Raw genomic sequence first — 27,299 nt, 5'->3', positions numbered from 1 at the left:
AACTTTCAGGGTACAGACTGAAAGAGATAACTTTCTGCCTCCTTCTGCATTTACTAATGCCCCAATCCTACAAATATATGAGTTTGATAAAATTAAGAATGTCCCTAAGTGTTTACAAGGTCAGGATCTAAATTCTTGATACAAATCCTGGTGAACAAAAAGCCTTACAAATAGTAAAGTGCTGCAGAAATTAAACAAAATGAGCCATGTTGTATTTCTGCAATGTGCCATTTTCCTTGATACTCTGCACTTTTTAAACACGGCCTACTATATTTCAACAGAAAATATACAGATGTTTTAAGAATGCAGAAACCAACATCTTAAAGATGGAAGATAGATTTTTAAATATATACATATGTAGAGATCAATGATTGCATTTTCTATCATCTGCTGTGTAAAGCATACATTCAAAGCTGAAGTTAATTCTCATAGCTCAGACATTATGTTAAAAATACTTCTGGATTTCACAGGCACTTTTTCTAAGAATAATTTGAACAGAATCTCTCTGGCTGTTTTGTCAATAATATTCATTAACAGGATGACTGAACTATTTTCCAGTACTGGAAACACTTTAAAGACAACAAGAACAACTTTGAATGCAACACGTTTTGATCTACTGCAGAAAGTGTCTTAACTCATCCCTTAATAACGGTTATAACAGATAATTACTTCCTACTGTAGTATTAAAATATGTATATGTAAGAGTTATAAGAAACAAACGTCTCAGAAGTATGTTTTATAGCTAGATCACAGAGAATTCGCTCAGTGCTGATCACACATTCAACTGGTTCAATTTAACAGCCCTCATACATACAAGCAGGCCAACATTCTCTTCAAGAATCTCCTCACAACAGACACAAAAGATGAATTATACTAGACAGTGAGGATTTGGTAAATTATGGCCAGTTTTCTTCTGCTTTTCCTCCTTCATTTTAATTCACATTCATCTTGGCAAAATCTTAAAAACTATTAACTAATCTCCTAAATAACATCACAGCTGACACAACATATAAAATAAACAGTCAGTTAATAACCCAAATAAGCATGCCAGGACCAACAACTCACGTTATTTTAAAATAATAATACATAACAACAACATGCCCCATCACAAACTATCAGATTGTGGTTTCATTGTTTTCACAGCCACAATGAATAACCAAAAAGAAAAGGAGTACTTGTGGCACCTTAGAGACTAACCAATTTATTTGAGCATGAGCTTTCGTGAGCTACAGCTCACTTCATATTCATCCGATGAAGTGAGCTGTAGCTCACGAAAGCTCATGCTCAAATAAATTGGTTAGTCTCTAAGGTGCCACAAGTACTCCTTTTCTTTTTGCGAATACAGACTAACACGGCTGTTACTCTGAAACCAATGAATAACCAGCAATCCATATTAGACTTAGTTACAGTATTAGATATATGTAAAGGATTTCTGAGTCACATTTTGGTGTACTTAAACAGAAATGGGTTTCAAAGGCTTCTTCAGTACATGTTGTTTGAGACATATTAGAGATTAAAACAAAAGAATAGAAATCCTCAGTAATCTAAGTCGTTTTTCCATCTTTTTTTGCTTCACTTACCAATAAATAATGGTATTTCTCTTTTAAACCTCTCAGAGGAAAAAAAAAAATCAAAACACGGGCTTCTTTTACATCCTCTAAGAGTTTATAAAAAGAAATACTGTTAAGTGCCAAATGAAGGAAAAGAAAATGACAGGAAAATGACTGAGACAACTTGTCCAAGGACAACCTGGATTTCAAAATGTTTTCTCCATCATAGAATCATAGAATATCAGGGTTGGAAGGGACCCCAGAAGGTCATCTAGTCCAACCCCCTGCTCAAAGCAGGACCAATTCCCAGTTAAATCATCAATTCCCAGTTAAATCATCACCATCCCCATGTATTATTATTTGTATAAAGCTTGTAAAAAACTATATTATATGGATTTTGTACATCTCCTCACTCTAGGGGAGGCTTCTGATCTGATCTGACCTGCACTTAAAAATCCTGGGTGAACCTACCGCTATGCCTGACCCAAGGCCCCTCCACAGTTTTCTAATTAACATAAAAAAGTAGAAAAACAGAGATTTGCCTGGCACTTCGCTAAATTCCTCCTTTTGCTCTGTTCACCCATTGTGCCCCACTTAGGCGAGAATGTATATGGCTTACTCGCACTGTCCCAAAATGTAAAATAAAATGCAATTGCTTCTCAGTGGTATTTACAAGGAAACTGAGGCAGCAGGCCAGCTTTCATTCTAAACCTCAGGTCTGGCAGGCTGGACAGCCAACGCACAAAGAATTTTTGCATCCCTATCAGCAGATTTTCTGGTAGGCAGAAAGTAATACAATTTCGCTTGTTCAGACCTGTTGTTGTTCCAGACTGCCTGACAATAGGGTTTTCCTAGCTTGCATACTATGGGTCCATCTTAGCCTGGCTGGAATCCTCTCTGAAGGCTTATACCAGATGTCTCTGAGAAATACACAATCCCCCTCAATAATACACCTAGATATTTGTGATTCTATAGGCAGAAGGCGGGGTTTGAGAGCTTTGTCTCGGATATGACACCACAGGCAATTGGTCTCCTTGAACAATTTAAAATCAGTTGAGATCTGATTCTGTAGTGTCTGTCATTTTAACAGATGATCTCAGTCAGAGGTTTAGAGCTCACCGACTCAGTTAATTTGTCATCAGGTGACTGGTAAACTGGAGAAGAAATAAGAGGAGGAAAGGCAAAGAGGTTATTTGATTGTGATGTCACAGTCCCACCATCAACAAGCAGCTGTTCATAAGGCAGCACCACGGGGAAAGGGTTTCACTAAACACATTTCTGAGTGTATACCGTACCCAAAGAAAAATTTTCTCACCCACTAAATGTGCTCTTTCTTCCCTATTACTCCAAACTCATGTATTAGGTTTCCTTCAACCTACTACCCAGGGAGAAAAACGAAATATATGAGCAAATCTTGGCGTATACAAAAAAAAACAAGGTGAAAAGCAGAGTATTACAGTTTCATATTTTCAGCCTGCCCTTTTAAAAAAATAGTTGCCAGTTATTTTCATTCTTTATTTCATCATGAATGCCATATTTTCTCAAAATAAAATTGTGAGACAGATATTCAGTTCATGGTGTACTTGTAATTCTTAACTAATTAAAATAAACAGACCTCCTTACAATCTTGGTCTGATTACAGATTAACCCATGACTGGCAGGAGGACATAGATTTACCTCCTCGACTAAATCACTTCTGCATCTGTATTACAACTTATAGTTCTTTAAAGCTTAGCTGAACAATTTTTAGTATTTCCTATTCATTGTATTTTCACAAAATAAATGACTAAATTAAATGTTTAGTGACTTTAAATCTCAACCTCTCCAAAGCTCAAATAAATGACATGCTCAAAAAGTTGTTAGGTTTCAGAGTAGCAGCCGTGTTAGTCTGTATCCTCAAAAAGAAAAGGAGGACTTGTGGCACCTTAGAGACTAACAAATTTATTTGAGCATAAGCTTTCGTGAGCTACAGCTCACTTCATCTAATGCATTCAGTGGAAAATACAGTGGGGAGATTAATACACATACAGAACATGAAACAATGGGTGTTACCATACACTGTAACAAGAGTGATCACGTAAGGTGAGCTATTACCAGCAGGGGAGCAGGGGGTGGGGGAAACCTTTTGTAGTGATCATCAAGGTGGGCCATTTCCAGCAGTTGACAAGAACGTCTGAGGAACAGTGGGGGGTAGGGGGACGGAATAAACAAGGGGAAATAGTTTTACTTTGTGTAATGACCCATCCACTCCCAGTCTCTATTCAAGCCTAAGTTAATTGTATCTAGTTTGCAAATTAATTCCAATTCAGCAGTCTCTCATTGGAGTCTGTTTTTGAAGTATTTTTGTTGAAGAATTGCAACTTTCAGGTCTGTAGTTCAGTGACCAAAGAGATTGAAGTGTTCTCCGACTGGCTTTTGAATGTTATAATTCTTGACATCTGATTTGTGTCCAAAAAGTGGTGTTTTTTTTAAAAAGCAAAGGCATACCACAATTTTACCCAAGCTCCTCTCTCTTGAAACACTTAATACCATTTTCAACCTTAGAACTCTCGCCCCCACCCTCAAAAAAATGAAACCATATTCCTCAAATCCTGAACAACATTAGGAAAGCAAAAAGAAAAGGAGTACTTGTGGCACCTTAGAGACTAACCAATTTATTTGAGCATGAGCTTTCGTGAGCTACAGCTCACTTCATCAGATGTTTACCGTGGAAACTGCAGCAGACTTTATATACACACAGAGAATATGAAACAATACCTCCTCCCACCCCACTGTCCTGCTGGTAATAGCTTATCTAAAGTGATCAACAGGTGGGCCATTTCCAGCACAAATCCAGGTTTTCTCACCCTCCACCCCCCACACAAATTCACTCTCCTGCTGGTGCTAGCCCATCCAAAGTGACAACTCTTTACATAATCAAGTCGGGCTATTTCCTGCATAGATCAAGGTTTTCTCACATCCCCCCCACCCCCATACACACACAAACTCACTCTCCTGCTGGTAATAGCTCATCTAAACTGACCACTCTCCAAGTTTAAATCCAAGTTAAACCAGAACATCTGGGGGGGGGGGTAGGAAAAAACAAGAAGAAACAGGCTACCTTGCATAATGACTTAGCCACTCCCAGTCTCTATTTAAGCCTAAATTAATAGTATCCAATTTGCAAATGAATTCCAATTCAGCAGTTTCTCGCTGGAGTCTGGATTTGAAGTTTTTTTGTTTTAAGATAGCGACCTTCATGTCTGTGATTGCGTGACCAGAGAGACTGAAGTGTTCTCCGACTGGTTTATGAATGTTATAATTCTTGACATCTGATTTGTGTCCATTTATTCTTTTACGTAGAGACTGTCCAGTTTGACCAATGTACATGGCAGAGGGGCATTGCTGGCACATGATGGCATATATCACATTGGTGGATGTGCAGGTGAACGAGCCTCTGATAGTGTGGCTGATGTTATTAGGCCCTGTGATGGTGTCCCCTGTGATGGTGTTACCAGCAGGACAGTGGGGTGGGAGGAGGTATTGTTTCATATTCTCTGTGTGTATATAAAGTCTGCTGCAGTTTCCACAGTAAACATCTGATGAAGTGAGCTGTAGCTCACGAAAGCTCATGCTCAAATAAATTGGTTAGTCTCTAAGGTGCCACAAGTACTCCTTTTCTTTTTGCGAATACAGACTAACACGGCTGTTCCTCTGAAACCTGTCATTAGGAAAGCAAGAATAAATTTTTCTACACATAAACAACCTTCACTATTCTCCCCAGAGTTAAAAGGCTAGCCAGCACAACCTGCTACTTTTCACTCGTCTGCTTTTATTATCCCTTACAATCTGCCGAAAAACATAATGACCATCTAATTCCATGAAGCTTGAAGACCTGGCACTCACATTTAATAATAAGTTAATGGTTCCTTTCTACTGAGAAAACCCGTCAGCTGCCAACCTGAAATAGATTTTTATTTTATATTAATAGAAATACTGTTTATATTAAATAGCAAACATATAAAATTAAATAATTCTCAGTGTGCTTCCTAGTGGACAAATTTCCACTTTACAAAACCACAACTGCCAGTAGGGGACTCAGCAAAGAAGTCAAGGATTAAGCAGACATCAAAACAGAATTACCCTTTCACCCACAGAGGTGTTCTCTCCAGATGCATTAGTGGGAGAAGTTTGTCATGCTGTTTCCCATGCTATGCCAGTTTTGGGAATTTGAGATCCTATACTATCAGATGCTGAGCAACTATTCAAAGGTGCTAAGTGTCCTCAGCTTCTTCTGATTTCAACAGGAGTTGAGAGTGCTCAAAGCATCACAGGTTCCAGAGTAGCAGCCGTGTTAGTCGGTATCCGCAAAAAGAAAAGGAGGACTTGTGACACCTTAGAGACTAACAAATTTATTTGAGCATAAGCTGTAGCTCAGGAAAGCTTATGCTCAAATAAATTTGTTAGTCTCTAAGGTGCCACAAGTCCTCCTTTTCTTTTTTCAAAGCATCACAGGATCAGTTCCAAAAGGGGGATAAAAGACTTCAGAACTATTGGTCAGATTGACACCTTTCACCAGCACTAAGTTTCCTAATAACAGTAAAATAAATTTTAAGTTTATATATGTCTAGGACACTGTGAATAAGAAGCATTCATAAAAGGTAAAGACTTGTCACCTGTTAGATGAAGTGCCAAAGTTGCTACTTTCCAAGGCCATCCTTCCCCCTCTAATTAGCCGTTTCCAAAGTTTGTACACATTGCAAACGATTCTTGAAGCATTTACAGAACTTAACTGATTAAAACAAAACAAACAGAAGTTTTTGTAACTCAGAATTAAGGTCAATGGAAAGTGAGACTGCAGGTCACAAAGACACTGAAAGAATGTTTAGCTGGAAAAATTCTGTCTAATTCAGTTTCATGGAAAGGGATCATGCTTTGTGCATCACAAGCCAAACCAACATTCTCAGAGATCAAACATTTCGTAAGATTTGAGTACCACTGATGGTATAAGTTTGGCATTAAGAGGATTCTTAGTCTGATGGAGTTATGTTGAGTAAAGAATGTTTACAGTTTGTCAACTAACAGTTTGACTTCATGGGCTTCAGCTAAGCAGTAACAGAAATTGTGCTTATATAGCACCTTTCACAAGGGCAGACCAAGGTATAACAAGCAAAGCTCAGTCAATCAGAGTACGCAAAAGAAACCAGCAAAATTTGAGTTTGGATTGAAAAACAGAGATAAATAGACCATGTCAAACTTGCACAGGCAATGAATTCCAAATTCAAGAGGTGCACTAGCAGCTGGGAAGCATGGCATCTCAAAGACTTCGATATAAAGCTGGGAGCTGTCAGGAAGCTAGTAGTGCAAGAGATCTCAGAGGGCAACCATGCATACAGGAAGGCAGCAGGTCAGTCAGGCAGCATAAAGAGAGCTACACTGTTGTATCATCTTTAAAGTTAATGTTGTGATGATGAATTTAATGGGCAACCAATGCAGTGACCAAGTAGAAGAGTAATGCTCTGTCACGTCAGAATGTGTGTGACAAAAACAGACAGGTCCTTCCACCACCACATTAACTCAGGCTTTAAATGTGCTGGGTAACCATAAGGATCATAGTTTTGTTAACATGCCTTCATAATTTCACTTCCCCACAGCAGGAGAGTCACAACTTCACTAGAACAGTGGGGCTGCAGTCTGTGCTCAGCAGTGACAGTTTGGAGCCTCTTCTCAACTCTTCTGCCATTTGCTAAAGGGATGGGGGTTGAGTGGTGGGAGGGGGTTATAGCTTTCTATCTCTCTTCCCCAATGAGCCTGCAGCAATGGGAGGGGAAGAAAACTCTGCCTTCTGAGCCAGTGAGGACAGCTACTGGGAGTTAAAGCAAGAGGTTTGAAGGAATGTGTCTCTTCCCCTTCAGAACTGCTATAATGGCTCAATGTGAAGGGGTAAAACAGGCATCTCCAGGGAACAATATGGCAAACAAGGGTGACAAAAGAGACCCGGGGCGGGGGGCGCAAAGAAAACTCACAAGGGAAGAAAAGCAGTTAGGCACCTTGCCTCAAGTCAAAGTCCCAAAGGGGAGGGGGCAACAGACCAGCATGAGGTGGACTGGGCAAAATAAGGCTGAAAAGGGAAAGAGACCGTATAAGGAATAAAAGAGCAGAGACAGACAAGAGGTGATGACTTCATCATAAAATCCAGGAAGGTGGGGGGCAGAGAATACCTGAGCAACAGTGAATTGCTTATGTTTGGGTTGAGTATTATAGATGCATTTTTTAGCTATCAATCTGATTATCTCAGTTCAATAGAATGACTGTCAAAATCATTCAAATAATGCTTCTCTCTAAATTCTTTACTTATTCCTTCTCTACCCCTGCATTGGGAAAAGTGTGGGGTTCAGAAAGAAGAGAGCCCCTCAAAGATAAAAATAAATCAGAGCCCAATATCTGCTAATCAAGAGCCACAAAAGGCAAGGCTGGAGACCAGGTGAAGGAGAGAGAGGCTTTAAGTGAGCCTGCTGCCATCCACGTTCCCAGGTTGCGCTGAACTCAATCAGTGACCAGAGGAAGCTGGGCCACCTGGAAACTCTATCCCACAGTCTGCAAACTCCTGATTTACACAACAGTGAAGAGTGTGTTTTGAAGCAGATGACCGATCAAAATTCAGTTAATCTATCATTAAATACTTCTCTGGCTCACATTAAGTTCACCACAGTTTCCAAAATAGAACATCTCATTTTTCATTGTTCATGAATCAGTAAAAAACACCTAAATATCCCACAGCAGCTAGTGTTGCCCAGTCATGGAGACATTTTTGGTGTTGACACATTTCAAAGAGAACTGAATGGATTCCACCCGTTCTATCTAATGTATAACTAAATCTTTAAGTGCTATTATATGTCTGCCACCTTCAGGAAGAGATGGTTGCTATTTGGGTTAAAAAAAAAAAAAAAGAATTTACAGGGCCTAGTCCTATAAAGTGCTCAGCGTCTTTTGACGTCTATATATGTTGAGAGATCTCAGTTTCAAGAGATCAGACCCCTACTGGCAATATACACTGTTCTATACTGAAAGCTGTGTTGGCATTTCCATTGTTAGCTCTTATTTTCCAACTCTTATTTTGTCTGAAACTTCTCAAACATCCCTCAGAATGATTTAGTTTAAAGTTCATTTCTAAACATTACTGGAATGTAGAACATCACAACCACAGTAAATAAAAACACCCAAAATGTTGTGGGCATTAAGAGGCAGGACACTAGCCTCTCAGCTAAATTTGTGTCTAGAAAGGAAACAAAAATTATAGAAATCAAATAGGCAGTGGATTCAACTCCTTATTCATCATCCCTCAATTGGCTGGCATTTTTAACCAAAATTAAATTAAAAGGTAGAGATGATTAAAAAAAATGAAAGCCACCAATTTATATAGACAGCACACAGGAATACTTAAGAAAACAAAGTACGTGCCTTGCACAAGAAAAGATTTTCAGACTCAGGAGCCAGGACCATACTTGGTGCTAGTAACAATACATACCAAATAAAATAACACTTTCATTCAAGACATCTCTATTGCCAAAATGGCTATTATTATTATTTAAAACATTCATTCTGAGCCTATTAAAGTAAATAGGATTATCTGAATCAGTAGATATTACTCAAGTGAATAAGGGTTGCGGGATCTATCCTTTTTACTTTCTAGACTATCAAGTAAGGAGAACAAAGCTTAACAGCCACATCAATATTTGGGGAGGGGGAGGCGGCTTTGAGCCAATATAGTTGAGTTGAGTGGGAACATACTGAAAAACCACTATCAAATACTATTGAAAGTGTTTAAATTGCAAGCAGCTTCATGTAATAGAACTTTGAAACCTTCCAACAAAGTAAAAGGTCAAAACTACAACTGTCTCTTTATATTGAAAAGTAACATATCAAACAAGCCAAAAAATACTAACAAGCGAAAGGATACTCCACACAAGTTTGATCTCCCCATGTTTGGAGGCACAGACCAATCTGAGAGATTCATGACCTGATACACAAACTGAGGGTACAATAATCAAGGGAAGTAGCATTTCAAAGACCTTTGTAAGAACTGAAAAAAGAAACTACGTTTCCCTTTTGTGCAGCACCAAATCAATTTCTCTTAAAGCAGCAAATCATATATTGATGAAGGGAAAAAAACCACCTGTAATTTAGTCCAGCTGCCAACCACCAGAAACATGTTAAAGGACAAACTACAACACAGGTTAAATTTGAAACTCTGATACTGAAACCGAATAAATTTAAGTGCCATGCAAAGAAGAGCTAAATGTATATTTAAAAAAAAATAAAACATACAACAAATGAAGCCAAAAATCTTATCTACTGAAACAGATTTATATTAAAGGGAAAAGGTGTAGCAAAGTAAATACACATTTGAGAAAGTGTGAATTATTTTGTTCTTAAGCCCACCCAGGCTAGCATATAATAATGTAAAAGGTTTCTTTACCCAAGAGCTGTGTATGAAAAATGATTTGTTCTTATAGACCACAGTTCAATATTCAGTAAGACAGATATTGCTCTAGTTAGAAGTCAACCACAAACACCATGTAATTTCCTTAGAACACACTGCCCTTGTTATAATTCAATTGGAGCATGTTAAGTATGCAATAGTATAATGTGAAATTCTAACCAAGTTATTTTAAGATTCTACTCTTATTAAGTAAACTTGGTTGCAGAACCAGTGTCAAGAAGAAAAGGAGTACTTGTGGCACCTTAGAGACTAACTAATTTATTTGAGCATAAGTTTTCGTGAGCTACAGCTCACTTCATCGGATGCATACTGTGGAAACTGCAGAAGACATTATATACACAGAGACCATGAAACAATACCTCCTCCCACCCCACTCTCCTGCTGGTAATAGCTTATCTAAAGTGATCACTCTCCTTACAATGTATCTGATAATCAAGTTGAGCCATTTCCAGCACAAATCCAGGTTTTCTCACCCTCCGCCCCCCCCCCCACACACACACACACAAATTCACTCTCCTGCTGGTAATAGCCCATCCAAAGTGACCACTCTCCTTACAATGTGTATGAAAATCAAGGTGGGCCATTTCCAGCACAAATCCAGGTTTTCTCACCCCCCCCCCCCTTTTCCAAAAACTACACACACAAACTCACTCTCCTGCTGGTAATAGCTTATCCAAAGTGACCACTCTCCTTACAGTGTGTATGAGTGAGTTTGTGTGTGTAGTTTTTGGAAAAGGGGGGGGGGGGGGTGAGAAAACCTGGATTTGTGCTGGAAATGGCCCACCTTGATTATCATACACATTGTAAAGAGAGTGGTCACTTTGGATGGGCTATTACCAGCAGGAGAGTGAGTTGGGGGGGAGGGGGGGCGGAAGGTGAGAAAACCTGGATTTGTGCTGGAAATGGCCCAACTTGATCATCATACACATTGTAAGGAGAGTGATCACTTTAGATAAGCTATTACCAGCAGGAGAGTGGGGTGGGAGGAGGTATTGTTTCATGGTCTCTTTGTATATAATGTCTTCTGCAGTTTCCACAGTATGCATCCGATGAAGTGAGCTGTAGCTCACGAAAGCTTATGCTCAAATAAATTGGTTAGTCTCTAAGGTGCCACAAGTACTCCTTTTCTTTTTGCGAATACAGACTAACACGGCTGTTACTCTGAAAAGTGTCAAGAAGCCGACCAGTTCATATCACATTTATGGCAAGAATGAAAGCTTCAATATAAAATCCCCTTTTTCTAAAAAAAGGGGGAGAATACATCTATTATGAGTCTATTGGAACAGAGAGAGGAGAAAATGGGATCAGAGCCATTGATCCTTCTTAGGAGTCTGGGGAACAAAGCAGTTAGTGGGACAGAAACACAAACCAGCACTGACTGCTCTTCCTTTCTCAAGACATTCATGTAATATTTCTGACCAAATGGCACTTCTCTTTCAGGTCATCTGCATATCCACTTACAAAGGCTGCAAGAATGCTTCCCCCACCCCCTTTCTTTTTTAATTTAAATAAAAGCCTTGAATACGTCTTCTGAGGCTTTCCCTTTCATAGTATGCACGAGAGAGAGAGAATGCAACTGTAGGACAGTATTTCTTAATCAGATCTAATGCCACCCACTGAAACTGAATGGGAGAATATGATTGCAAGGCAGCACTTCTTGATCAAGTGTACGGATCTGCCTTTCAAAGTGAATAAGGCTGTGGTCACCATTTTTTAATTGGCTCAGCTGATACCCTATACAAGTTTTAAATGGAAGAACACAGCTGTGGCCTATAATTCTTGACTTGATCTTCCACAGAAAAGACTGAAAGAACACAAATGCACTAAAGCATTTACCCTATTAAATCAGTTCTTCTTTCAAAATATTCACTGGATTCACCATGAGAATGCTTTATTTCTTATTCAGCCACACATGATAAAGTGTTCAGTGTAAAAGCTTCACTGCTCGCACCATAAAGAAGCAAGACGGCTCCTTTTGCTCAAAGAAAAGGAGTACTTGTGGCACCTTAGAGACTAACCAATTTATTTGAGCATGAGCTTTCGTGAGCTACAGCTTCATCTGATGAAGTGAGCTGTAGCTCACGAAAGCTCATGCTCAAATAAATTGGTTAGTCTCTAAGGTGCCACAAGTACTCCTTTTCTTTTTGCGAATACAGACTAACACGGCTGTTCCTCTGAAACCTGTCCTTTTGCTCAGGTGTTCTTGGTTCCTAACATCACAATCTTAATTTCAATTTACCATAATATCTTAAACTGTACTATTTTCATTTTTTTAAAAAATATTCACAAACATCTCATGGAGGAAGTTAAGGTTAAGGCATTTATTTTAAAAAGAAACTTTCCCCCTTAATTCCTACAGTATATAATTGTCTAGATCAGTGTTTCCCAAATTTGCTCCGCCACTTATGCGGGGAAAGCCTCTGCCAGGCCGGGCCGGTTTGTTTACCTGCTGCGTCTGCAGGTTTGGCCGATCGCTGCTCCCAGCAGCCGCGGTTCGCTGCTCCAGGCCAATGGGGGCTGCGGGAAGCGGCGCAGGCCGAGGGACGTACTGGCCGCCGCTTCCCGCGACCCCCATTGGCCTGGAGCAGTGAACTGCGGCCAGTGGGAGCCGCGATCGGCCGAACCTGCAGACGCGGCAGGGAAACAAACCGGCCGGCCCACCAGGGGCTTTCCCTGCACAAGCAGCGGAACAAGTTTGGGAACCACTGGTCTAGATATAACTTACATGATTTTTAAAAATTCCACCCAAAGAAACACTTTTTTGTGGTGCTGACAGTGGTTTTTCTCTTTGAAACGAAAAAAGGATGCTTCACCAGAAAAAAAGTGTTTGTTACGATTTGTATGTTATACAAGAAAAATTTCAAGTGAAAAAAACTCATACTATTCCTGAGATAACAGCAACTACATATATCAATTTTCTTTCTCTGTGTATGGAAACACTGTTGAATTATACAAGCAGGTAGTGTGGGACACAGGAGCTTCTGCAGAGGAGAAATAAAAGATATTGGAAAAGGCTTCTGCCATTTCAGGGCTAAAAATGACAGACTTCTCCCTGAATTGCATAATAATTACCTAATTAATGAAACCCATCTATTAGGTTTTCTTAAAAATGTCTTGACTGCTGGAGAGGTGCCCCTAACAAGTATTCCATTTTCTCAAAGATTTCACACTCTGATCTTTGGCTGCCAATATACTGTAGGTGTTACAGTTAATGTATACTCATTACCATGCTGTGAACAAAAACTGATGAACAACACTTACCACAAAGCAGTGAGTTTTCTCCACACAGAGGAGGTAAAACAAAGAGAGATACCAATCTCATGTTCACATTTTGCCAAAAATTTACGATTTTCTCAAAAGAAACAGTAACCGAGTGCAATGCAGTAAAATACATTTTATTTTGTATTTCGATATATACTGCATGGTGATGTTAAACATCATGACTGCACAAAGAGCTCACCATAGGCAATCTGAAAATTATCACAGGGTGACAGAGTGTCAAAAGTAGGGAGCTTGACATTAAACCTGCCACCTTTGTTTGTTTCAGTTTCTATAGCACATAGCAGTTGCCTCATCTTTTTTTAAGGTTTTCAATATCCTGCCTGATCTCCATTTTTCTATATTTCAATACTGCCACTCACACGAATGAAGCAAGCAAATACAACTGCATTTTGTAGATCATCTTTCCTACAAACCGTACACAACACGGTACATGACATAGACTATCCATGCACTGGAGTATGGGGGCACACCAGTAACTGCAAAGGAACCAAAAGCCTCATATTTGCTCAGAGTAGTTCCCCAGCTGAATTTGAAAAGTGAAGATTTTATCTACATTGCAGCTCTAATTTTGGGACTACCAACAGATTTTTCTGGATAAGCATGAGGTCAGTTTAAAAAACAACCACACTGCACTTTTGTTCTCATCAATCTTGACATCCTCTCCTTATTTTCAAACCCAAGACCTTTCAAACCTTTCTCTACTCTCCCTCTGATGTCACACATCCTTCATATCTGGACCACCGATCATGCAAATGATCCACTACCCAGACCTGAGAACTTTCTACATACCACCGTGGTAAATTAGATAATTCTTGGATGTGTTAACTCCCACAAAAATAACATGACTCAAGGGACATCAGAAAGTCCTGGATCTCCCCACATAAACAATAAAACCCTCTCCTGCCCTTCTTCTCCCACCCCTACTTCTCCAGGCCCACTCTCTTTGTTCCAATCTCCATGCACTAAATAATTTCAAAACAAATTTAAAATTTTGCATTTTGCATTTGGCAAAATGCTTCTAATCTCCTCTATGGCACTGACTACACTGGCGATGTTTCTGTGACACCACTTGTGTCCCATTATGCCAACACACTGGATGTGCACTGTAGTTCATATTGCAATGTGTCTTGTGTTTGGCACAATGCACTTTCCATAGTGAGTTTTCAAATACAAAAAGAATTAATTTCATCACAGGGAGCCCAGAGCTCTCCCCTGTACAAGTCATGGAATCTATTGGCAGAGCTTGAAAATTCTACTTGCTTATGACAAGTAAGTCACAATGTTGCCAACTGTCACGATATTTGGTGCGAGTTTGTTTTTGTTTGTTTTTAAAGTCTCAGCTCCTGGAAGCATGTGATTAGATGAGAACTCTCAACTTCCATTTTTATTTTTTATTTTTTTTAAGTTTCTAGCCCTCGTGACTGTAGAGAAGAGCTTGAAAATGTTACCCAAATTTACCTAAAGGCACAAAAACCAGAACATGTTGGGGGTTTCTGACTTTCTTTTTCTTCTTATTTTAAATAATGATTTTTAATCCAATCTCATTTTTGGAGGGCTAGCAATACTGATTTTACCATGCTGCAGCAGAATTTTGTCTGTTTTCACCCTGGTATTTTGAACCCTGCTGGCAACAACGGAACTGACAAAAATCAGGTCTATTTCACTCTGTGGCTGCTTGTAAACCACAGCAGAGGCAGGCATTGGAGATATTCACTGGGGCAGAGGATCAATAACAGAAGTAGTGAGAGGTCTGTCTCCACAGCCAGGAAGTTCCAGAGGGAAGCAGATTAAAGACTTGTCTACATGGGGAGGTTTTTTACATGGGGTTTGTTTTTCTAATTAAAATGATGTGCATCAAAACAATGCAATCCCTTCTTGCAAGTTAACTGGCCAATTATTATGAATTAGATAATCCACTTTGAAAGTGGAGTAAATTCATTGCAGAATGAGTAAGATTTGTATGGACACATTTTTATTTTGCAGTTACTTGGCAGTCCTCTAACTGATATCCTATGCTGCACTGTTTCACCCTAAGACTGACCAGCAAGGAGAGGGATGTGGGAGGTATTTCAAATTTTATCAGACATCTAGTAGACCAAGAGAGAGCGCCTCTGAGCAGGGTCCAGAGACAGCAACCTAACAGAAATCCCAGAACCCTCCCCTTTCCTTCCATCTGGCAAGTGAGGGTTATTTTCTCACCTGGGCATAAAGCGCAGAGCCACTCATCTTTCATCTTAAATCTTAGGCTGGCATTGTTTAGTCCTCTCTGACTAGGAGACATCTGGTAACATTTCCAAGCACTAGTGTGGGTGGCTGGGTGGGAAAAAATGATGGGAAAAGTTACAAAAAAGAAATGAGGAACTGAGAAATTTCTGTGGTTGGGAAGAAGAAAGAAAAGAGAAAAATATCAGTGAGAGGAGAGTGAATGGAATGTGGGGACAGAGACATAAATAATGGGGTGTGGTTAGAAAGGAGGAAAAGAAGTGACGGATTTGTGAAAAAAGAAAAGATACACAATAATCTGTTACAGAAAAGAAAATGGAGGAAAGCAAAGATGGGTAAAGAGATGTAACAAAGATAAGGGATGTTGTAAGATACGTTTTAAAATGTATTAAATAGAAAGACGATTGACAATGTTAGAATTAAATACAATACACAACTGTTTATTTCTTTAAACTGCCCAGAGGCATGGTTTCAAAGTCATGGTACTGTGTGTGGAAGAGAGGGGAAGAAGCATGGCAACATGGCACTTTTCACCCCCGCTGGCTCCTGCATTACTAAAACAATGTTGGTTAAACTTTTCAAGCGCCTGAGTACATGTGTCTGCCCTCCCCTCTCAGCAACTTTTCCGGCAACTATACCTGGAGTATCAGATGTTTCCACACAGGGCAGCTTTATACTTAAAACACTGCATTGGCACAGCTGCACTGCTGCAGCGCTTAGATGAAAACACTCCTATGTCAACGGGAGAGCTTCTCCCATCGGCCTAGTTAATCCACCACCGCAAGAGGTGGTAGCTGTTTTGATGGGAGAAGCTCTCCGCTGACATAGCACCGTCTGCATTGGGGGCTAGGTCGGTATGCCTCTGTTGCTCAGCGGTGTGGATTTTTCACACCTCTGAGTGATGTAGTTATACCGACGTAAGTCTGTAGTGCAGACCTGGCCACAGATATGTTAGAAGAACTATTTAAAAGTGTAAACTGCTAGTTAGCCAAATGGATGCCAAAAAGATAAGGTCACAGTCACAGAGTAGGGTTTTTATTTAGTCGGTCATGCTGCAAACAGATACATATTCTACCCTGCATATTATAACTAGCCTCACTTTTCAGATTTGGGATATATATTATGTTCTGCAGTTGGAATGCAAGGAAACAGAAACTTCTCTTCTATCACTTCCCCTCTCCAAGTCATCCAACTTGCTGCCAACATCCTTTCCCTTTTCTGCTGCTCCAATATGACTGTTACCATCTCAAATCCCTTTGCTGGCTTCCCAACATCTATCTCAAGCTTCTTCTCTTCCACATAAAATGCAAGATTCTTCTCTCTAAGGCATTCCACTGCCAAAATCTCTACCCTCATCTCTCCCTATGCCCCCTCCATCCAAGTGTTACTCCTATTTGGTCCATTTTTCTCCACTCATTCCCAACAATAAGGTGCTTTCTCTACCACCACTTATGCCTAGAACAGTCTGGTTATAAACATGTGAGGTTCCCTCACTCTCCTACTTCAAAACACTCTTTACAACCCATGTTTTAAATGCAGTGCAACTAGAATAAACCATTCTCCTGGGAACCAGCTCCACCCTCAAACTGGGGAGGACTGAGTACACCTCTCTGATATAGGTGCCGATTTCTTCCTGGATGATCTTGGTATTAGGTTTGCCAAACTTCCAGGTAGCCTGTGAGGGGTGGGGTGGAGGCAGCCAAGGTGATGCTGGCACCTGCTTCTAGCAAGTGCCTAGTGTAGGAACTCACTGATTTAGGCTCCAGATCCAAAAAGTTAACATAGGGGGCATCCCGAGGGCATCTCCTTAAGGGATGGGGCAACACTTTTAAACCCCTGGGGCCAAATGCAAACCAGGGGCTGGGACACTAGCCCACCAATGTGCTTTATGGCACTGCTGGCTGGAGTAAAGGCACACTCTCACCTCAACCCTTGAAAAGGGGAGGAATGTCAGTGGGCAGGGGGAGGTGCCCAGAGAACCTCCTATTGCAATGATTGGCTCCCCGTTGTGGGAGTACCCCAAAAATTGGCAAAGGATCAATTGGATGCAAGTGACTGCACTGAGCAGTCCTCGATGGGAACCTTGGCTGTAATTTGACTAATAAAGTTGCAGCCTGGCTAAAACCCATGCCACGTATCCTTGCCTTCTTCCGCGCAGGAAGCACACCAATAAACCAAGCTTTTCTACTCCATTTCTGGGTTGTATCTCTAGTTTAGCACTGAACCAGTTTGTGCCTTTAGAATGTAAGCAAGCCACCGCCCTATGCCTCAATTTCCATCTGTATAATTAGGATAATAGTATTTCCCAGATCAAGGGATGTAAAGTGCTATATAAGACCTAAGGATTTTTATTACATACACTACGTACATTTACAAACACTACATACAACACAATCAGTACATTTAAATCTTTAAATATACTAGGATTTGTTTTTTAAAAAATGTATGCGTTTGTGTTTAATCAGTTGAAATTTTACATCACTGCCCATCCCTTTCCAAAATAATACATCTTTTAAGTTTTTACACTAATGAGGGAGATCTTCCATTCACTGAAATAAGGGGGGGAAATACTTTGTTCTGTAAAGCATGCCACAATCAAATTAACTGTTCATAGTGGCTAAGTGTTTAGGAGGGTGAACTGTTAATTACCTTGTGTGTCAACAATAGGGCAGTTGAGACAAAAATCTCTGAGGGTGTGTGTGTCTGGGCTTGTTTTTCCCCCCAAAGAAAAACTTGATATTCAGACTGATAGCCACAGCGTGTGCTACATCAAGTTAAAAAGCAGTGGTTCCACACAGGTGCACATCCTCCAGCCCTGAAACTGCACCCTAAACCTTCCTTTCTGCAGTGAAACACAAGGAGCTATGCTCTTCAGCTTGCATGGCATGAATCCTCTGCACAGGCTCCCACAATCCTACCTTTTCCTCCTCAAGCAGCAGCACTGTATTGACTGATTCTGCTACATAAAGGGTTTTCCATACCTGGAAGAACAGGAGGCCATAATTTGGACCCATAATAGGATCTTTTATTACACAATCCACAAAATATATACCTTCAGATCAGCGGCACTTCTATGGGTACCCGCATGGCCCCACAGTATGCCAACATTTTTATGGCTGACTTAGAACAACGCTTCCTCAGCTCTCGTCCCCTAACGCCCCTACTCTACTTGCGCTATATTGATGACATCTTCATCATCTGGACCCATGGAAAAGAAGCCCTTGAGGAATTCCACCATGATTTCAACAATTTCCATCCCACCATCAACCTCAGCCTGGTCCAGTCCACACAAGAGATCCACTTCCTGGACACTATAGTGCTAATAAACAGTGGTCACATAAACACCACCCTATACCGGAAACCTACTGACCGCTATTCCTACCTACATGCCTCCAGCTTTCACCCTGACCACACCACACGATCCATCGTCTACAGCCAAGCTCTGCGATACAACCGCATTTGCTCCAACCCCTCAGACAGAGACAAACACCTACAAGATCTCTATCAAGCATTCTTACAACTACAATACCCACCTGCGGAAGTGAAGAAACAGATTGATAGAGCCAGAAGAGTTCCCAGAAGTCACCTACTACAGGACAGGCCTAACAAAGAAAATAACAGAACGCCACTAGCCGTCACCTTCAGCCCCCAACTAAAACCCCTCCAACACATTATTAAGGATCTACAACCTATCCTGAAGGATGACCCAACACTCTCTCAAATCTTGGGAGACAGGCCAGTCCTTGCCTACAGACAGCCCCCCAACCTGAAGCAAACACTCACCAACAACCACATACCACACAACAGAACCACTAACCCAGGAACCTATCCTTGCAACAAAGCCCGTTGCCAACCGTGCCCACATATCTATTCAGGGGACACCATCAAAGGGCCTAATAACATCAGCCACACTGAAAGCTCATGCTCAAATAAACTGGTTAGTCTCTAAGGTGCCACAAGTACTCCTTTTCTTTTATCAGAGGCTCGTTCACCTGCACATCCACCAATGTGATATATGCCATCATGTGCCAGCAATGCCCCTCTGCCATGTACATTGGTCAAACTGGACAATCTCTACGTAAAAGAATAAATGGACACAAATCAGATGTCAAGAATTATAACATTCATAAACCAGTCGGAGAACACTTCAATCTCTCTGGTCACGCAATCACAGACATGAAGGTCGCTATCTTACAACAAAAAAACTTCAAATCCAGACTCCAGCGAGAAACTGCTGAATTGGAATTCATTTGCAAATTGGATACTATTAATTTAGGCTTAAATAGAGACTGGGAGTGGCTAAGTCATTATGCAAGGTAGCCTATTTCCCCTTGTTTTTTTCTAACCCCCCCCCCGACGTTCTGGTTAAACTTGGATTTATGCTGGAAATGGCCCACCTTGATTATCATGCATATTGTAAGGAGAGTGGTCAGTTTGGATGAGCTATTGCCAGCAGGAGAGTGAGTTTGTGTGTGTATGGGGTGGGACGGTGAGAAAACCTGTATTTGTGCTAGAAATGGACCACCTCGATTATCATACACATTTTAAAGAGAGTGGTCACTTTGGATGGGCTATTACCAGCAGGAGAGTGAGTTTGGGGGGGGAGGGAGGGGGACGGAGGGTGAGAAAACCTGGATTTGTGCTGGAAATGGCCCAACTTGATGATCACTTTAGATAAGCTATTACCAGCAGGAGAGTGGGGTGGAAGGAGGTATTGTTTCATGGTCTCTGTGTATATATAATGTCTTCTGCAGTTTCCACAGTATGCATCCGATGAAGTGAGCTGTAGCTCACGAAAGCTCATGCTCAAATAAATTAGTTAGTCTCTAAGGTGCCACAAGTACTCCTTTTCTTTTTGAAAATATATATGCAATACTAAATGCTATACATGCATATCAAAGGTTATATAGAAAAGTGCATTCAAATGCAAGAAAATTTTAAATTTTCATGAATTCTTGAATGGTGCTGTCATAAATATAAAGGGAAGGGTAAACCCCTTTGAAATCCCTCCTGGCCAGGGGAAAGCTCCTCTCACCTGTAAAGGGTTAAGAAGCTAAAGGTAACCTCGCTGGCACCTGACCAAAATGACCAATGAGGAGACAAGATACTTTCAAAAGCTGGGAGGAGGGAGAGGAACAAAGGGTCTGTCTGTGTGCTGCTCTTGCCAGAGACAGAACAGGAATGGAGTCTTAGAACTTTTAGTAAGTAATCTAGCTAGGTATGTGTTAGATTATGATTTCTTTAAATGGCTGAGAAAAGAATTGTGCTGAATAGAATAACTATTTCTGTCTGTGTATCTTTTTTTGTAACTTAAGGTTTTGCCTAGAGGGGTTCTCTATGTTTTGAATCTAATTACCCTGTAAGATATCTACCATCCTGATTTTACAGGGGGGATTTCTTTATTTCTATTTACTGCTATTTTTTATTAAAAGTCTTCTTTTAAAAAACTGAATGCTTTTTCATTGTTCTCAGATCCAAGGGTTTGGGTCTGTAGTCACCTAGGCAAATTGGTGAGGCTTTTTACCAAACCTTGTCCAGGAAGTGGGGTGCAAGGTTTTGGGGAAGTATTTTGGGGGGAAAGACGCGTCCAAACAGCTCTTCCCCAGTAACCAGTATTAGTTTGGTGGTGGTAGCGGCCATTCCAAGGATAACGGGTGTAATATTTTGTACCTTGGGGAAGTTTTGACCTAAGCTGGTAAAGATAAGCTTAGGGGGTTTTTTCATGCAGGTCCCCACATCTGTACCCTAGAGTTCAGAGTGGGGGAGGAACCTTGACAGGTGCACTGGATAAATTTACCACCCAATAAAGATTGGCAACTAGGCTAAAATAGTATCAAATAGGATGGTTTATTATTATTATTATATTTATAAATAATGTGAGGCACAGAAATCCTACAGCAATTGGCAATGTAGGTAAATACATTTCAACATAGTCACTGAGTTTTACTGGAGCAACAGTAGTTCCTTTTCATTATATTGTACTTGCTGAACATTCACATTGCTCATTGTTGCCTGTATGCCTTACAATAAGGTCTTTCATGGCAAGATGATAGAAATGGTCAGAGCTAAGGTTCCTGTGGAAACTTGATCTCTGAATTTCCTGACTTTTGTGCAATTAAAGCCTCATCCTTACTGTCATTTTAACATACTTTGGGGCTTTAAAAAAATCTGTATAAATGTCCTTTTTATAATGCATTTCAATAAATATTTTGTCAGAAGATACATTTGCATTTATTTTAATGACTGGTCCTCAAAAAGAGCGTTTCTCCAAACTTCCTAAAACACTATTTCACTTAGGGGCCCTAAGAATAATCAGGAGGAATTTCAACTCAAAAGGCAGTAATCCAGGAAAGTCATAAGCCACTAAGAATGACATAAATTAGAAATGGGAGATCCATCCTTTATACCATCTTATGCCAAGGCAGAATTATTTCTCACAGAGTATTCTTAAATGTTTTGCCTCAACCATGACTAATAAAAACAGCTAATGATTAAGTGAATTCTGGCAAAGAAAAAAAAAAAAAGAGTTGCAAAGCCTGATGTGGACAGGACAGAATACTGAAAGGATTCCAAGTGAGCAAACATCAAATGAAGGATTATCCTTACTTGTGAGGAATCCATTGCAGCAAGAAATTGAACCAGAGACCTTCACATCCAGAAGCAGAAGGGATACATATTGAACTAAATGAGAATCTTCTTTTTCTGTCAGTAGTAGTCCTATGGCTATGATTAACAATATGGTGTACAAAAAATACTTGTTTCAAAGACTTCTCTTTGAGGTCCGCAGTCCAAGTATTAACCAGGCCAAGCCTTGCTTAGCTTTGCAGGCCAGATGAGGCATATTCAAACCTTATCAGTTCTTAAAAACAGCCAGCAAATGTCTTGTCAACCACAACATCCTGTAGCACTTATAATTCGAGTCATCCCAGAAATCACAGTGAAAGATGGCTTAATTATGCAAAAATTAATCCTCAGATGCACACCTGCTAAAAAAATTAGTTTGTTAAATTATCAGTTTTAACATTTTATAAACTATTATTTGAGATGTTGACAATTTAAAGGAGCTATTGTCGAGCAGAGTTCACTCTAAGCCAAAGGGCAAAGCTCTTTATCAATGAATGAATGAAACTTGTATGAGGCCAAGAAATATCTACAGATGTGAAAAACTGTCAGTTCCAAACCACTCCTTTTCCACTTGTGAAATCAGCTAGAATTGTTAGTGAGAATAATTGTTAGTGAGAAAAACTAACTAGAATTCTTAGTGAGAAAAACAAGCATCTGCCTTGGGAACATTTGGAATGTCACACTTTGGTGCATGCTTAAGTAAGAGAAAAGTTATACATTGTGAGTGGTCAGCACAGGATTTTCAAATATTCACACCTTTTTATTTTCCAAACAATTTTTTTAAAACAAGCACAAATTTGCATTTCTCATTCAGAGGGGACAAGGTTTAAAACAAAGTCATTTCTTTGTTACCTGAGCATGAAAACAGATTCTGAAAAAAATTTCAACTGATGAAAAATTTCGCTCCTGATTCACACACACAGTTTACTCAGAACTGCTGACAGGCTTTTATGAAAAAAATTTATAAACTCCCTTTTAAGGGGAGACCAAGCATGAGAAATTTAAGTACAACAAATATTTTGAGAAATGTAAGTGAATGAAAATAAGGGTTTGATATGCATGTGCCATGCAACTTTTATTGTGTTGCTACAGTTATGAGTCCTTTCAAGCAAAGACGCTCAGAAGATGACTACACAACTGAGAGAACTAAAAATGGAATATTTCATATTTAACTGTGCCATAGGATCCACCTGTCAAGAGTTCAACTGGACTCAACCACATGATATGGTACAGAACCATACTTGTGAAATCTGCAGTCTCAGAAAGCGAAAACAGAAAGTCTAACAACAAATGGTAATAAAGCACGCAGAATACCAGCCGACAGATTCCAGTTCTTCAGCTTTCAATTTATGCACCTAAACTTTGAAACTCTAAGTATGAAGCAAAATGACCCAGATAAATAGAGCCTGGATACCTACTAGATATCAAATCCTCCTTCAGTTTAGCTCAAAAAATCTACTGCATTGTAAACACTATATAATAAATATATATATATTTTTAACAATTAAAGCAATGTGTTGAAGATGCCACTGTCAAATAAATCACAGCAAGCTCCAAGTATAGCTAGTTATCTTAGACATACACCAACAGAGATCAAGTACAAGACACCAGGGCCAAATTATCCACTAGCTTAAGCAGTCTGCTATTCTATTGACTTCAGTTAAGTAATACCCACTTATGCCAAAGGTGAATTTGTCCGACCGTATTTACACAAACTGAGGGATTTTCATATTCTCGATCTCATCCATCCACCAACTTATCTGTCTAATTCCTTCTACACCCCCTCCCAATATCCACTGCCCCTTTCATCTTTTTCCTACCCTTATCCTCTAGCCTTATTCATGCTGTTCCCTTCTCTTGGAACAGCGTCTCAGATTTCATCCACCAAGAGCCTTCCCTTCCCATCCAAATATCACTTTAAACTTTTTTCTTCCAAGAATCCTTGTAAGCTTATTGCCCATTCCAATCATCCCTCCTTACCATCCTTAATCTAATGTGTGGTCCCCAGTTTTTGCCTAGTCTTTCTATGGGTTTGATCTGTATTTCCTTAAGAAAAACTTCCTTTGAAGTCAGTTAGAATTTTGTCTAAGTAAGGAGAAAGTACTGCGCATCAAACCTCTTCACTTCAAGCTCTTCAGGGCCCAGCAAGCAACTTAATCTATATTCTGTGAAGCAGCACTATGCAAAAAGGACAGATCTTGCAAACCCACTTCAGGGGTTTGTGGAATCCAGCTCTAACGGATTATTAAAACAAAACACAGCTTTTTTTTCTTATGTTCATCTATATAATCCAAAGAGAGCTGACACTCCTTAATGAGAACTCAGAATTCTTTCATAAACAAACATTTCTTAAGATTAGGAATTATTTCTTTCAGGAACAAAAATTAGCATGTTTGCATTTCCAATGCATTATAGAACACGATATAGCAAATATCTATTTCTGAAAATGAGCAGCTTTTCAAAGATCTACTCATGTTTGTGTACGCAAATATATACATAAATACACTGATAAGTGTATTTAGAGCACAGAGATATTAGCAGACAATATGTTTATTCTTACAAAGCAGACAACATATAAATGTTTTCAGACCTATCCCTTGTGAACAAAACAATAAATCTGGGATTTTCTAAATCAGATAAAAGGGAGGGGGACCAGAAATAATCTAAAAAAACCCTTCCTTTGCATATCACAAACTTTTAGACATTGGGCTTGTAACTTCAAATTCACTTATAAGAACACTAAGCTTCTTGCATTCCCAATAATTATGTATTCTTAGAGTCTTTTTACAAGTACTCCAGAAACTAAGCATAATCTGAGTTTACTTTTCTTTATTGACAGGGGGGAAAGAGTACATGTTTGTGGGAGGAGCACTCAAGCTGCTGCCAGTTCTCCAGGTTGCAATTATGTTTTAAATATGATTTAAATGTGGGTCTGGCTTCTCAAGACTGACAGTAACAATCAAAAGAACTAAAAGGAGATGCCTATATTTCTGCCCCTCTGCTATTAATTTCTATTTCTCTCTCTCTGCAATGCTTTTGGAGAATACTGTTTGTATCAAAGAGGCTAAATCAACTAGTATGTATTTCTCTTTGTTAAAAACCTGTCAGTAAACACATTCCTCCAACCTCAACTTCTTCCCCACTACCATCACTAATGCTCGCTCCTCCCAAATAAAACAAAACAGATGGAAACTTCAAACAAAGTGAACAAAAGAGATTTTTTTGTTCCCTCTTTTCTAGAAGATAGAGGATAAAATCGTGGTAGTTGGAAGAAGAAAATATTTTGTGTTCCATCCTACAACATTTACTCAAAGCACAGCGACTTCAGTGGGACACGTGAGTAAGGACTACTCATGGGAGATAGGGATGCAGGTCTCTAGTAGGTCATCTAGTCCATCCCCCTTACAATATCGAATTATTTCCCTGAGTATACATATACTGGGGCTTTGGATAAAATGAGAGTTAATCATTTTATTTATAAAGAAGCACCCAACACACTCTCTGCCATTGCTCTGGTTAGAGAGAGGGGGAGCTTGTGTGCCATACATTTAAAATGAACTTTAAATATTGTTATGAAACTATATTAATTTGTTATTTACAAAGTATCACCCTCACAGCCATTATATTCCAACAGCAGTATTTACACAACTTAAATCCTGTTCACCTTAAACTCAGAGTCACACAGACTTCAATGGTTCTACTGGTGTGAATAAGGCAAGAAGGATTTAAGAAAAAGTTGTTACACAATTAGGGCCCAATTCTGGGAGGGTCCTGAGGGACCTGGCCTCTTCATAGTTAGCTCTAGTTCCAACTCCCTACCCAGCAACCCATGGTTTCTCTCTATATTGCCTGTTCTAATCACCGAGGGCCCCAACCACTGCTCAACCACCATCCTCGATCCAGCCTCCACTCATCATCTCTTTCTCCCAGACCTACCTTTCCCCTTCAACACTTGCCCCAGCCTCCCTTATAACCTCTGTGCCCAGGTCCCCTTCACCTCCAGCACCTGCACTCTCTAGTTTTCAGCCCATCTCAGCTCCCTCAAACACACCAGTCCTCGTCCCCTGAGCTCTCCCTCCAGCTCCCTGAGCTCCTCCTCCAGTCACATGTACCACTCCAGGGCTGAACCTCACCCTAGCCCCAAAAGGGCAGTAAACTGTCCCTTGGCTTCCATCACCAGCTTCCCCCCAACCTCACATTGTAGGGGGTGACCCCCCCAGCCTCCCTGTCCCCACTTGCTACTGTGGGCATGAAGGCCTCTTTAGCCCCTGCCTGGGGGTGTGTGAACCCCCCGTAGAGACGAATCCTTTCAGCTCCCTCCCGCCCCCCGTCACTCTGGGAATAAACTCACCTGATCCCCCGCATTGAGAAATGAGGCACTTCACCCTCCAAACTGGGGATTAAACCCCTCAGCCCCCATGGGGGGTTATGCCCCCCCAGCCTCCGCACAAGGGAGTGAAGCCCCTGCACACCTCACAGCCCAAACTGGGGGGTAACCCCTCCTGTCCCCAGCCCCCCTGGGGGGCTAGACCCCCCCAAGCCTCCCCACGAGGGGTGAAGTCCCCTCGCCTCCCAAACTGGGGGTTAACCCCCCAAACCCCTTCTGTCCCGAACCGCCCTGGGTGGTTAGACCCCCCCCCCAAGCCCCCCCACGGGGGGGGGTGAAGCCCCCCTCGCCTCCCAAACTGGAGGTTAACCCCTCCTGTCCCCAGCCCCCCAAGGGGGTTAGACCCCCCCAGCCTCCCCACAGGGGGATGAAGCCCCCTCACCCCCCACCCCGGGGAGTTAGACGCCCCGTACCTAGCCCCTGCGGGGAGGTGAAGCCCCCCGGACCTCCTGCTATATGGGGGGCTCACACCCCCAGTTGGGGGGTTGAACCCCTTCTCCCCAGCCCCCCTCGGGGGGGTGAAGCCCCCTCCCCCGGGGGGGTCAGAGCCCCCCTCCCCCACTAACCCCTTTATTTACCGCCATCATCAGCACGCGCGAGCTGTCACCGAGCGCGAGACACCCCAACCGGGGCCAGCCCCGCCCCCTCCCCGCCCATTGGCCGCCCGCCCCGCCCCGCCCCCCGACGCCATTGGTCGGAAAGCACGCCACACACTCCATCGTCCCCGCCCTTCGCTAGCGCTGTACGCCCC

General features: G+C 41.0%; 1 protein-coding gene across 6 annotated transcripts in view; it reads right to left on the bottom strand.

Moving 5' to 3' along the window:
* The window catches only part of USP49 (ubiquitin specific peptidase 49), a 57,871-nt gene extending 30,689 nt beyond the window's left edge, over positions 1-27,182 (bottom strand). For 2 of the 6 annotated variants that reach the window (XM_048826293.2, XM_075122016.1), the window contains exons 1-2: positions 27,127-27,171; positions 15,514-15,627 (exon numbers count right to left, since the gene is read on the bottom strand). The gene's annotated coding sequence lies outside the window, so the exon portion shown is untranslated. Of the gene's footprint in view, positions 1-15,513; positions 15,628-27,126 lie in introns of all 6 variants that reach the window. The other 4 variants (XM_048826295.2, XM_075122017.1, XM_048826296.2 and 1 more) reach the window with 3 other exon arrangements.
* Positions 27,183-27,299: the final 117 nt, after the last annotated feature.

Source organism: Caretta caretta, chromosome 21 (assembly GCF_965140235.1).
Source record: "Caretta caretta isolate rCarCar2 chromosome 21, rCarCar1.hap1, whole genome shotgun sequence".
NCBI classification, from domain to species: domain Eukaryota; kingdom Metazoa; phylum Chordata; order Testudines; family Cheloniidae; genus Caretta; species Caretta caretta.
This window is presented reverse-complemented; position numbering and strand designations above follow the sequence as displayed.